Raw genomic sequence first — 14,282 nt, forward strand, 5'->3', positions numbered from 1 at the left:
CAGGCAGGACATGAGACGTTGAGGCTTGGGCCGGTCCAGACTGGATGGCAAGAATAGAGTTGCTGACAGCTGCCACCCAAGATCTTTATGAAATCCCAGGGAGTGACCCGTGCCCAACCACCCAGCGTGGCACATCTTCGGGCAGGACAGTCCGTCTCAGTTCTTTCTCTCGTAGCTCGTGGGGGAAGATTTTATCGACAGCAATGATGAGGCAATCTGACGAATGTTTAAACCATGCTAATGTGTACAGAGGACGTACAATTTCAGTTAACGGGAAATTTTATACAACTAGTGGAAAATGTGCAGTATTCCCCGCCTTATCCACGGTTTTGCTTTCTGCCGTTTCAGTAACCCGCGGACAACTGCGGTCCGAGAATATTAAATGGAAAATTCTAGAAATAAACAATTCATAAGGCTTAAATTATGCACCATCCCACTCCATCCCTCCCAGGATGTGAATCGGCCCTTTGTCCAGCCTATAGATGTTATATATGCTACTCCTCCGTCCGCCCCCATTAGTAACTCAGGAGCCATCTCAGTTATCAGATCAACTGTCACGATATCACAGTGCTTATGTCCAAGTAACCCATATTTTACTTAATAATGGCCCCAAAGTACAAGATGCTGGCAATTCAAATATGAGAAGTCATAAACTATATGTATGTATAGGGAAAAAATTGTGCGTGTGTATATATATATATGTGTGTGTGTGTGTGTGTGTAAATATATATATATGTGTAAATATATATATATGTGTGTAAATATAAATATATATATACATACATATATATATATTTACATACACATATACACACGTATATATATGTGCACACACACATGTATATCTACATCTATATATGTATCTCTCTATCTATCTATCTCTCTATCTATCTATCTATCTATCCAATCTGTATCTAGGTGTCAGGCATCCACTGGGGATATAGGAACGTGTCCCCTGTGGATAAAGTGGGAGGGCGGGGTGGGGGCTACTGTATTGATTCATGTAAGGGACAAAATGCTACAAATATTCTTTCGCTGACCTGCCTCTCTGGATTCTGCCCTTACTAAGACTTCATACGACCAGGCAGTATGGTACAATGAGAAACACTTCAGACTAAGGGACCAAGATTCTAATGTAGGCTTGACCAGGAATTAACTGCATGCTCACTGCTTTCAGTTTTAGTCCTCGTGACTTCTGGAATGATGTTCTGCAGAACCATGCTGGCCACTGTACGTCTGCTTTACTCTAGCAGGAACAGAAGATGCCCCACCACCTCTGCAATATCCAGGTATGTATTTGTGGTCTTCCTGTAGTGGCCAAAAGGATCACTTCACATAGGAAGGTGTTCGACTACCTACCACCTTTCTTACCTTAACAAGGGGAGAACTTCAGTCCCGGCCTGGAGACCACTCATCCTGCCACCAACCCCCTGACAACAATGCCCCACATCACAGAGCTCAGAGCTCCACCCTGGTACACCCTTGGTAGCAGAACCACCAGCCGCCTTGATCGCACTTGTGATCGCACTTGTGATACATTGCAAATAATACAAATCTACGAGTAGGAGTTTCTCCAACAAACGAATTTGATTAGAAAAACACAAGTACTTTACAAACATCCACGAAACCAGAGCCATACCTAAGTATCCCATGAATGGGAAGAAGGGTAGCTCAGGAGAAATCAACATGTACGTCTTCTAAGTAAAATTATCTAAAGACATGGCTTTAGAGAGACTTAGCGGGAAATCAACCAGTCCCGGGGTCCAGTTCAAGACTCGGAAATGAATAGAACAAAGGCTATGGTTGGCTCAACTAGGGTGAGGCGACAAGTGTCACACAAACCAAGTAGCTATGGCCAGGGGACTCAGCCACACAGCCAAGAGAAGACTGGGCGTGCCGTGGGCAGTTCTCAGAGAAAAGGTGCCCGTTGCACAGACCAATCAGCCTGTGACTCCTGCCTTCAGCCTGTAGGATACAAACACGGGACGTATCCGTTTCGACATCTTTCAGTACATAAAATTCCAAGATCCTTCGTGTAAGCACGAATGCACCCATTGTAAATAAGAAAAACAACCGAAGGGGAAAGACAAACCCAAAGTCACAGCCCCGGCCCGCCCCCCACCACACACACACCGAAGGCAAATCAGGTCAAATCCACCAAGAGCTGATGTTTTAGTAGGCTTTCTTAAGCAAGTGTTTCTTTACTTACTGTATGCCCTTGGCATCATTCCAGAGACTTTGGATGGCTACTTTTGAAATCATTTGCACCAGTTTCACTGGGGGGTGGGTCCGTGGAGCTCCTCACGTTGCCGTGCCGGAAGTATCCCTCTGACTTACCTATTTCGATGCTGCCTTTACAGAGATTTTACAAAACCAGGCACTGCGATGTAATGGGAAACTTAAGGGTTCAGGGACCAGCTTTCTGATATCAGCTGAAAGAGGATTTAGCTGTGTGCCCGCTGTTTCAAGTTCTGGGCCTCTGACTTCCTACGTGGTCTTCTGTAGAACCACACCAGTCACCCTACCTCTGCCTTACCCTTACGGGGTCAGGAGATTTCTCGAAACACCCCATACAACCCTCAAATATGGCTCTGTGGCCTGCACGGAGTGGCCCGAAGGGTCACTTCTCATAGGGCTCATAGGGAGCTGTTAATTTACCTGTCCCTCTCTTTCCTTAACAAAGGGTTAAGCCTCAGGAATCACCAGTTGGGGAGGGCAGCTTGGGGGACTTGGTAGTTCATGGCAGGACACCCAGTCTCCAAGTATCAGAGCCTAGTATCGATCCGAGGGAGGTAAGTAGTGAAATGGCAAAGAGAGCACGGGCTTCCTCAGGCACACTGTTATACGTCAGGGAAAAGGTCATCTTGTGGCTTGCCGTAGGCTGCATACGACGATCTGATATGCAGTGCGACACCCTCACGCACGGCATCACACCGCCTGGTGCACTTGCTTGCATAACAGCCGGAGTCACCTGCAAAGGGTTATTCTCCTGTAGGGCTGGATACCTCTCGCGTGCCTCGAAACTCAAAAAGTTATCCCCGCGTCAGCCACCCTAGGAGCCCAGTCCTGGCTTTGGGGATGTCTGAAGCATTTCGCAAGCCAATAAATTGGATGAATACAACAGATCCAAAAATCGTGCTCTTAGAGCTATTCACAAGGCCTTCTGGTCCTCCTTTTGAAAGCAATTTCCTGTGCATACTCATATAGGACACATGGGCATGATGTTAAAATAATCCCATGGTAGTAGGAAAGGGGAGGGGACGGAGATCAAACCCGATTGTCTGTGGGTTGATATTCAATGTGGATAGATGGTGGGACATGCAGGTTTCTCTGGATTATTTTTCAACTTCCATGCGTTTGAACATTTCCATGACATTTGTGAACTGCAATCTGCCTTGGAGAGCTGCTGCAACTTCAGGTCCTCCTGAACATGAAGTGCTTTATTGAGCTTGCGGTTCTCCGGAGAGCGGGAAAACACAAGCCCCACAGTACGCACACTGCGCGTTGGAGATGGGATTCAGAGAGAAAGGGTAAGAGGCTCTGGAGGCGGGGCCCAATCCTAAACTTTGGGATTCTTTGAAGGATATTGGGAACGAGAGTGTCTTGGCCCTATTTGTGTTTTCCATAAATCCCATTATCCCAACGAGGAAGATGAATTTGGATTTGCCGGGGGGAGTGGGCCTGAAAACCTGGGAACAGGTAGGCAGTGACCGGAAACCGGTAGACAGTCACGGGGGAAATAATTGGTACTTCGATGGGGATAGAAAGGGGAGATGGATTCCAGAAACCACAGAGAGTGGAGTCTTACTAACTGGCTACGTGGGAGAGAAGGACACAGGTGACTCAGAGATGACTCCTGATTTCGGGGGCTGGGGGGATGGTGGTGACACCACCCACGAAGAAAAGGAGGATGTTTTTAGTTTTAGAAAAGGTATGTTCAACTTGGAACATTTCGAGTTTGAACGTGTGAGAGTGCCATAGGCAGTTAGGTCGATGATCGGGACCGGCTTGGTTACCATGTCTAAGGGCTGGTCCTCGGCCTCGCAAGGTAATATACTCGCTTTTACAACAGTCAGAAATAGTGGCAAACTCACTAGAGAGTGATCTACAAACTAGAGTGCCAATCAACTTTCATGACGGAGAACTAGAGTGGTCAGGATAAGCTACCGATATGAATTAGAGAGCAGAAGGTATTCTCAAGGGAAACGGATCCCAGGATAGGTGTATTTTAACTGGGCAGTGGGGACATAAAGTCCTCAAGAGCACCAGGTGAGTCACAGGAGTCTGAAGATACATGAGTTTCAGGGATTGGGGGGGGTGAGAGGGGAGGCAATGTGGCTGACTTTGCAGTTTTCAGCCCTCTTTGGCCATAGCAAATCCCTATGCTCCTTGGAAGACACAGGTGATAGAAAAGTACAGAGATGGATGGGTGGAGTCAGAGGACAGAACAGTGTGGGGTCAGCAATGTGGCCAGGCTCGTGGCCTCCTTCAGTTGTCCTCCCAGAGGCACTCTCCAGGAGAGTCAGCGCCGAGAGGCTTGCTCTGTGGCTGCAGGAGGCCAAAGGTTCGGGCATACAAGGATCCCGGATGTTTCCCGCAAAGCTGGGCACCAGCGGGGGAAGGCTGTGAGCTCCAGGGCGGCTCGGTGTGGATCTAAGCTGTAGGACAACCACCCACGTCACAGAGTGGCTGTCTTTTCCAAAGCCAGGACATTTTTGATGGAAAGAATTGCCTCTGTTTCGTGTTTCCTTTTTTCTTTTTTCTCTTCCTTTTTTCTCCCTCTGGATATCTGCTACCTGTTCTGTGCAACGGAGTGCGAGCAGATGCAAAAGAGATGAACAAGGGTCAGACAAGGCGCAAGGAAGGAGCTGTTTCCGTGGTGGGTGATGCTCGGTGCCGGTGCTCCTGTTGTGCGGGTTGCCACAGCAGCTGCCCCCTATGGAGCCCTCCCTACACACCGGGCACGTCCACACGCACACCGCGGTGGTGTCTGATCCCCGGGACAGCCTGGGAGGAGGGTGTCGCACATGCTGAATTTACCAGTCACGAAGCTGGGGCTCAGAGAGGCCGAGCCGAGCCGTGTTCCCACGGCCCTTATTAAGTGGTAGCGCTGCTGTATCTAACGACAAAGCTCGTGCCCTTGGCACTGGCACCGCGTTGCCTTTGGATGTCCCTGAGACCGAACAGCTCCTATGATGAATAAAGCTAACAGCCAATAAAGACTAGTCCTCCTTTACTGACCGCTTCCACGTGTCAGGCACTGTGCTCAGTGCTTACTGAGTGCTGTGCATTGTTTCACCGATTCCTCACAGAACTTCTGAATTGCTAATCGTTTTGCAGGTGAAGAAAATGAAGCTCAGAGAGTGTGAGGGGCCTGGCCAAAGTCCCTCTGCTCGTCACCTGAAGAGCCAGGGTTCAGCTGCAGCTGGCTGCCCCTTCCAAGCCTGCTCCAACCGCATCGAGCCCATTTTAAAGATGGGACTGACCATCTCCCAGTATTGCTAGTGTGCTGAAAAGCCCCTGGTGACTGACTGACGGGCGGGGAGGCGGGGAGGGGGCTGCTCCCCGGCCATATCTGCGAATATCTGTCGTAGCGTGCATTGAGATCAGAAGCACGTGATCATTTCAGAGGTTTTGATTTGTTCAAGGTCTCGCAGCCCGTATAACTTTTGAAAGCCTGTATATCTCCCCCTCGTGGTTCATTCGTGTGCAGAAAGCTGACTTTGTCAAAGCTGGGCGAAATGCTCCGTGCTCCAGCCCGAGTCTGGCCTGCGCTGATGGAGCAGCGCCATCGACTGGCTGCTCCCTCGAACTACAGCAGAAAGCCCTGGCGGGGTGTTGCTAAGGCTACAGTGAGAGGGACAGTCGCACGAAAAAAGAGAAGGAAGGTCTTGGGGCACCGGAAGGGAGTGGGGGAAATGGAGTCCGTGTGAGGCTGTAGAGCCTCTGCTTTAGCAGTTTCGCTGTGATTCCCAGCGTGATGTGGTCTGACTTTTTTATGAAATTTGAAGCTCGCCCAGCAGTGCATCCTCGGACTGCAGCAACTCGCAGGTGGCATATGTGTGGAGATTGCTGCCACTGCAAAGTCACAGAGAATGAGAAACTAGAAACAGAAAAGAAATGAGTTTGCTGGTCTCAAAACATTGACACGAATGGTGACGCTGCCCTCCCCTCCGCACCCGCTGCTCCAGCCCTGCATTACTGTGCCGGTGGAGCAGACAGGGAAACAGGTGCAGAGGGTCGCGGCAACACGCCCGGGGCCCCCATAGCTGGTGAGTAGAGGAGGATGGAAAACACTCATGCAATCCTCAAAAAGGCTCTGGGCTCGCATGTTCTCTGTCGGATCCTCCAACTGGTCCGCCGGAGGTCCGTGCCCAGGGCCCACAACGGGTCAGGCATAGAGAGGGGCCCAGGAAATATGCATTACCGAGTGAACAGGCAAGGGTCTTTGCCTCCCCCGAGGCGCGGTGGGTGTCACCGTGAGCCCACTGTCAGGGTGTCCTGAAGACCTTTCCTGGGAGCATGGAGCCCATCTCTACTTCAGTGCGCCGCCGGGGGCTTATGGCATGAATTGGTATGTGGGGGAGCAGGGGGAAGGTGGGGGTCGTGGGGGAGACCCCTGATTTCTGTGGAAGGGGGTGTTGTGAGTGGAAAAGCCAAAGCGGCTGTTGCAGATGGGCTCTGTGGAGGCCAGAGAGAGGGAAGGTTGTCATGGCAGCCACAGAGGGAGGCTTCTGAGAAAGGGTTGGTGGCAGGCCAAGAGAAAAGCTGGACTGGGGTCGCCTTGGGGACCGCTCTGTGGAAGTGAGAGAGAGCTCCAGGTCCAGCATTGTTCCAGGTGGCTGAAGTGGAGCACATCCTGGAAATGGCAACAGTGACTGGTGTGCGGTCGGGGGCATCTGCCCCTGTCAGCAGGGCAGTAGGGAGGACAGCCAATCCGGTGCAGTGTGCTGGTGGTGGGGGTGTGGGGTTGGTGGGGGGAGTTGCGAGTGAACCCTGGGAAGTTCTGGCCGGTTGTCTCACTGCCTTGGCCTGCTGTTTGTGGAGATCAGGCAGCTCAGTCGTGGGCCCGAGGAGGAGGGGCTCTGACCAGAGATGGAGGGGCTTGTAGTGCTGGCCTCTGTGGGCAGGTGCTGTCACAGCATTCCGCTCCTGCCTGGGTGGGTGGGAAGGGCAGTGCAGGGGCCAGAATGGGCCTGGCTGGAGGGGCTACAGTAGGGGATTCAGGAAACAGGGAGCTGGGTGGGGTGCAGTATGCAGACTCGGAGGCAGCCGCAGACCCAGGACAGACATGGGTACCAAGAAGGGGGCCTAGGAGCACCGGGAACACTAGACCGGAAGACACAGACTGTGTCTCGGCCCAGATACCGAGTGAGCCCTGAGCCCAGGGTGGAAATGTGGGAGCAGAACAGGAGGCGGGAGGAGGGGACAGGCAGTGGGAGAGGCCTGGTTGAGACCAGAGGCTGAGGCTGAGGGAGGGAGAGGGACAGCAGATGGCAGCCTGCTCTTAGCGGGCCGGGGCACTCATACAAGGGCGGAGAGATGTAGATGCTGGGGGAGGTCCGAGGAGGTGGACCTTGATCCTGCTTTAAGGGTAGGCAGAGTCAGGAGACAGCCAGGGAGAGCTGCACCTGGGCATCGTTTAGCAGTGTAGGCCGCCAGGGCTGGGGTTCTGAGGCTGCGCCATACACCCAGATGCCAGGGAAAGCCTGATGCGACTTGGCCAACCCAAAATAAGGGCCTCCTCGAGGGTTTGGGCCTGTGGGGACAGGGCTAGGACAGTAGCTACCTCTTCTGCTCACAGAAACGTCAGCCTGTGGCTTGGCGCAACCTGCGCTCAAGCAGAGTCCCGTGGCCTGCCCGGACTCTGGGCTGTAGAGACCTGGCCCCAACATTCCCTGAGGGTCTGCTCACCCTGCTGGAGGGACTCTGTCTCTGCTCTCCACCTGGGTAATAGCTGGAACGTCCCGGTGTGCGACCGTGCTCCCCTCGGGGCTCTCTCTCCACTGCCTTGGTGCTGCTTGCCCGTTCTGATCCTCTTCCTGGGAGGAGCTGGAACAGTCTGCTGGGAGTGCTGAGAATGAGGGACGGTATAGGGTTAGGTCAAGAGGGGGCAGCCATTTATGTGGGGGCAGCATCCATGTGCCCAGAAGCCCAGGACGACTCATGTGCAAGGAGAAGTCCTCCAGGGTCAGAGCCAAGAGCCAGGCCCAAGGGCAGCGTGGACAAGCCTGCTGGGGGTGGGGGTGGGGTGGGGGTGGAGTGAGGCGGTACAGAAGCACTCCTGCTCTTTTTCTAAAGAGCAAGGTCCCATCTATTTCCCACTAGGCAGGCACTGGGGAAGTGGCAGACCAGTCCTAGATGACCCGATCATTCACTAGAACATCCCAGCTCTCTGTCCGATCCAGCCTAGTGGGGAAAGCACTGAGGCCTGCGACTGTTCAGGAACTGACGGGGTGGTGGTGACTACCTTTGTGAGCTTCTAATATCACAGGGATGGGGCACGGGTTGCAAGGCCAGGAGAGGCGTTCATCTGTGGAAGCGGCCCACTGGTGCGATGAAAATGCACAACAGGAAATACTGTTAAAGCAAAAAGTCCTGACTGAGAGCCAAAAGTCACCATCAGGGCAGATTCAGGAGAGTTTTGCGTCTACTTGAACTGGTTGGATAAAAGGTGGGTGTCTGGCAGTGGTGCTGAGAAAAATCCAGAGGCAGAGATGAACGCTTGGCCCTGGCCTCCAACTTAATATTGGATCAAAGATGAGTAACGATTCTCTGCCTTCTACACATCCGATTAATCTCTGTTACGGCAGTACCTTCAAAGGATAGAAACACGGCTGGAACCTTCTATTTCGCCTCGCTGTTCTTATCTCTGAGCTGCAGAGGATTGCTGTCAACTCCGCTCTTGGCTTGGCAGTGTGAAGTACTGCCTCGTACTCTTCTCTAGAGTCGATGTTAGAAACCTGCCCCCTACTCTGTTCTTGAATATTCACTTGGCTGCCCTGCTGCCATCACGGTTTTGGGTCACGTGTTATGTGATGGCTGTTCCTCTCCCCGCCCGCTTTTGCTTTCAGGCACTCTGGTGTCCAGGGGGCCTCCTGATCTCTGCTCTTACGGGAGCTGTGTCGGTCCTCCTGCCCGGGCCTCTGAAGGACTCATCTCACCAGAGTGAGAAAATCTGCTCCCCTCCCCCGCACCCCGCAGTGGGTATGATGCCGCGGTGAGATGGGGGACCTAGGGAGTCATCCTGTCTCCCCCCCTGTGCACTGAGCTCGAGAGAGGCCCACTCGCTCCACCGTCAGTCACAGCGTCACGGCGTCAGCTCACGTGGCTCTGGGAGACATCCCCCTGCCCCCTGAGCTTACTTATTCTCCTCTAAAAGGCTGGCCCCAGCTCTCCCAGTTTATGATTTGTCTGCTCTCCTGGGCTCCCCAAAGGGGTTAAGATAGAAACTATTTTCTGCTCTTCAATCCTCTGGTTGCTGGGATGGCCTCATCTTTCCATTTGCTAATGCCTAATTCGCTAAACTAAATAGATGGGTCAATTACTAAAGAACTGCTGTGGGTGCAGTGCTTTCCTTCCCATCCCCCCGCCTACTCTTTTGCTCTTTTGTGGGGGGGAGGCAGTGCTCTTCAGCCCAGGACGCTTGGCTCTCCACACAGACACAAGGTACTTATGTTGCTGAGACTGGCCTGCTTTTACCATGGGGGACTGTGTGGGGGAATCTGGGGACACGGAGTTCCTCTTCTTCCTGGAATGTTGTCCTGGTAAAGTGACCTCAGGTGTGTCTCTGTTAACCAAAGTTTTTGATGTTGGGGTGGATCCAGGCTGCTTTCCAGAGGGATATAACAGAGTACGAACAGACTCTGAGAGGCTGTATCCCACCTCCGCTGCATACGTCACAAAAGAAGTTTGAAATTTCTTGCGAATTTCTCCATATAAGATCATGTGATCTGTCCATAGAGACAGTTTTAGTTCTTCCTTTCCAATCGGGATGCTTTCATTTGGGTGGGGGTGGGGGGCCTTATTCCGCTGGCTACAACCTCCAGCACAAAGCTGAATAGAAAAGGCAAAAGTAGACATCTTGCATTATTCTTTATAGTAAGGAAAACTTTCATTCTTTCGCCATTAAGTATTATGCACGCTGTGAGCTTACGTAGACACTGTCAGGTTGAGGAAGTTCCCTTCTATTCCAAATTCATTGCAAATTTTTTATCATGAACGGGTGGCGGGTTTCGTCCAGTCCGTTTTTTGCATCTATCGCAATGCTCGTGGTTCTCCACCTGGTACTATCAATATGATGTGTAATTCATTTTTCAGATGTTAAACCAACTTTGCATTCCTGGGATAATTCCCACTTGGTCATGCTATGTATCTCTAGGGTGTTTGCACCAGGCCTTGCCTGGTCTTGGACTTCCCATTCACAGCGGATGTTGTCCATGAGGCAGGGGAAATAGAATCCTAGTGTCGCCGGTGTGGAACCACCAGCCTCTTCTAGGGCTGCAGCCTTGCTCAAAAAGCCACACCCTCCATGCCAGGCTCCCATCCTCCCAGGGACCTCACAGAGGAGCCCCTCTAGCCCCTGAAGCACACGCGGGGCCCAGACCCCAATCCACCTCCCTATGGCCACCAGGTTTGTGCCTTCCCCAGTGCTGAAAGGAGCCAGGATGGCCCCGCCCACCACCTCTCAGTGGCCGCAGGAGCCCATTCGCTGCACCCCCATTGGCTGGACAGTGTCGGGGGCGGACTCTGTACCATGCGCACTTAGGGACCGAGAGCTTGCGGCCCAGGTGAGCTCCTGGATGGCAGCGTGTCCCTTGAGTGGCATAGAGGCTGAGGGACAGAAGCAGGATTCCCGGGCCCTTAGAAGCCGCTGTGACTGGCGGGAGGGCGGGGGGTGGGGGGTGGGGTGGGGGCGGGGGGCGCTCTGCGAGGCAGCGGCTGCAACAGAGGCAGGCCTCCTGCTTGTCCTGTATGGCGAGTGTTCAGGCCATGGTGATAGCAGTGTTATCGGTTCTGGGGAGTCCTGGAACTCCTGGACCTCAGTTCTTGGCGTCGAGTCGACAAAGAATTGAAGGCAGACACCCAGAAATTAATTGTGTACAAGGTAGCCTTATCAAAGGCGAGAGTGCGCCTTTAGAAGGGTGAATAGGCCGCCAGGAGCTACCGGCGGCCTTCAGGACAAAGTAAGCTCAGCCTCAAAAGGGGGAGCAAGCTGCCAAAAGTCGTCAGCCCCAAAGACTTCTGCCAAAGCAGAACTACACGCTCAGATGGGAGAGCAGGCAGGCTCAAGGGAGAGCTGCTGCATGGGCCTGTTGTGTGTGGGTTTGGGGACTTCATCCATTAATGTAACTAAGGGGTGGAATATTCATGATTTGGGGTGGTCGCCTTGTGGAAAGAAAATGGTTCTTTTTCTGGAATTAAGGAGGCGCCCCTTTTCTTACCATGCGTGGTCTTTTTCGGAACTGTCAGGGCATCAGATGCATAAAGGGTACAGCCTGAACCCCGATGCTAATTTATTATAACGATCGTATAATGGAGCAAAGGTGAATTCTAGGTCACACCAGATGTCCCTCTGTGCACGCCTGTTAGGGACTTTCCCGATCCCCTTTATTTTCCACTTTAGCAGGAAGTTTTAAACTACAATACTGCATCACTACGTCAAAGCTATTGTTCAAAGAGCTCTGGGGACCCTCCCCAGCGGGGCGCCCCACCTCTGGTTTGGTTGGCTGGGGGCGGTTCCAACTCGTGCGCAAGGGGCGGTCCCCCAGTGCTCCAGTCCCTGAGAGCTGGGCCTGCCTCCACCCAGACCCCAGACTGCCCTATCCCTCCAAACTGGCTAAGGTGGTGGCGGGCAAGGACCCTGGGGGAGCTTCCCTCCCAGGCATTTCCCCAGAACTCCTGCAGCAGATTCCTCTCCGTATTTCCAGTAGAGGGCGTCGCTCTGAGGAGAGGGCGCGTTTGGTTTTGTTTCACAAACGCGCGTGTGTTTTGGAGCCAAGGGGACAGCCATATACGTGTCGCCCGTAGGAGGGCAGGGGCCGTGTCTATCCAGCTCACCTTTGGATCCTACAAACCTGCCCCAGAGTCTGGCACTGAGTGGATGACTCGAGGGGCACTTCGAAGGTGTCATTTTGTTGGCGGGAATCTGTTAAAATATGAGGTTTGGTGGGCAGGGGACGCGTCCCTGCTGTGAATCGCATTAATTCTAACGCGTGTCCAGAACTCGTCTGTGCCAAGCCCTGGGCTCAGCGCCTTAAGGGCCTTCACGACATTTAATCCTCAAAAAACTCCCACGAGAGACGTCACAGCATTGTCAAGTCCATTTTACAGCCTGGTCAGGGAGACGCAACCAGGGAGAGGGGGCACAGCGCTAGTCCCACCCAGACCGTGAGCCAGCAGCCCTTTCCTGACCTCTGTGCTCCCACCCGCGAGGCGCCTCGTCCCAGGGGAGTACATTCACAGTGTGCTCGGGATGGCAGTTTGGAAGCCAGTCCTCTTTGGACAGCATTCTTCTCCCAGCAGAGACCCAGGCCTTCCTGGTGTCAGAGTCGCCCTGCAGCTTCTCTGCCAGTGGCGTTGAACCCCTGCAGAGGTAGCGGAGACTTTGCAAAGTTTACCATCGAAGGCCGCTGCTAGCCCTTTTCTCTCCCAGCTCCTTCCCCAGAGCGCAGGGCACCGCAGGTAGGACGGTGGGTGGGCCGCGAGCCTGCCCAAAAAGGGTGTGACGGCGGCCAGGTGGAAGCCAGGGCCCGTGAGAGGGGTGAATTAGCGCCCAGTGGAAAGGCTGCCCGGCCGGGTCAGAGTATATACGCGAGGACTGCGCCAATAAGTGAAGATACATACTGAGGGTACCGGGAGGTCGGGTTTTCCGTGCCAGGAGGCTGCTATAAACATGGAAAGGTGGAAAGAGAGGGAAATGTGGGGTGATCCCTGTGCTCTTGGACTGGTACTGAAGGTACTGGTGTCATCTCAAGGGTTCTTTTCGATAGGGATAGAAATAAGGTCTTGGCTTCTGAGCGCTATATTCTCCAGTCTGAAGGACCAGGAAAAGTTGGCGAAATGGCTGAAGAATGACATGTTTAATGTCATTTAAAGACATTAAAGACCCACGCGTCAAACATGCCAAGGAGGGGTTGTTTACACGGATTAAAAATACCTATTAGGAAAATATACGGCCAACCTTTATGCATCTAACAACAGCAGTGCACACGGAGGGCAAGGAGAGACTGAATACAGAGGCAGGCCACTCCAGATTGGTGGGGGCAGGTTAATAAGCAAGGGAGCTTACATACAAGGCTTGTCTTGGGCAGCTGTAAGAATCTTCTCTTTTCTTTTCTTTTCTTTTCAGTTTAGGATTGTTTTTTTCTTTTCTTTGTTTGTTTCTTTGTTTGTTTGTTTGTTCATTTTTCTGGTCATATTGGTTAATGAAATCCAATAAGTTTCAGCTGTACACTTTACCAGGAAGGCCTATATATGTAAGAATCTCAAATATGCAGAGGCCTTAACTGGGTTCAGACCCTGTACTGTCCTGATGGGCTCAACACCTTACTCTTTCAAGGCTTTGTCCTGGAAACGGCTCTGCCTATGGGAATTCCAAAGACAGGGGTACCTCCTGGGGCTAGGAGACAAAGGAGAAAAAGCCTCCAGCCATCCCCTGAGGCTGGCCTCCTCCAAACCTTTCTCCTGCTCCTGTTTATCCTCCCAGGCCCGGAACTACCCAGAGCTGCTGTTGTGACTTCTGAAGTGCAGGTGTTAAATTCCTTGGTCTGTGTTCTCAAAGTGGGGGGGAGGGGGCAAAGAGCCTGGATTCAGCTGATAGTGTTTGAGTAAAACTCTCAGCGAAGGAAAATAGTTGAAGTGACTTTGTGGTTGGGGTCCCCTGTGCCAATTCAGTGTACTGTTGTCGTGAAAATGTAGAAGGCAACTGATGTGTTAAATGCTCGTACTCAAAATGCTCGTCAAGTGGCAGAAGAGATTCCCCCACTCAGGCCAGTGACACAAGTTGAGAAGTGCTAATTGAACAAACTCCCCTGCTATTCGCCTCCGGTGGGGAAGGGGGGCGGGGGGAGAGTCAGCATTTAGTGTTTAAGTGCCTTTATCCTCTGATGTCCAAAGCTTCCACTGTACAGGTGATGTCCTGGTCAGAACTCCTTCGGATCAACAGCCCCGACTGCAGTGTTGTCACACCTCTGCTCAATGGGCAGAACTTAAGGCTGTTCTCATAAGTCTGGCCAATCCTCCCCTTGACAAAACTTGTTATGTGGTCTACCCATTTGATC

General features: G+C 52.5%; 2 long non-coding RNA genes across 3 annotated transcripts in view; both read right to left on the reverse strand.

Annotated features, from left to right (window-relative positions):
• LOC120610984 (uncharacterized) overlaps positions 1-14,282 on the reverse strand; it is a 68,640-nt gene that overhangs the window by 17,312 nt on the left and 37,046 nt on the right. The window lies entirely within an intron of this gene.
• Positions 1,569-8,245, reverse strand: LOC120610987 (uncharacterized). Its single transcript, XR_005655050.1, has 2 exons — positions 7,915-8,245; positions 1,569-6,103 (listed from the first exon to the last, which is right to left on the reverse strand). It is a non-coding gene; the product is annotated as an uncharacterized LOC120610987 (long non-coding RNA).

The sequence above is a fragment of the Pteropus medius genome, unplaced genomic scaffold (genome assembly GCF_902729225.1).
Source record: "Pteropus medius unplaced genomic scaffold, Ma_sr-lr_union100, whole genome shotgun sequence".
Taxonomy (NCBI): Eukaryota; Metazoa; Chordata; class Mammalia; order Chiroptera; family Pteropodidae; genus Pteropus; species Pteropus medius.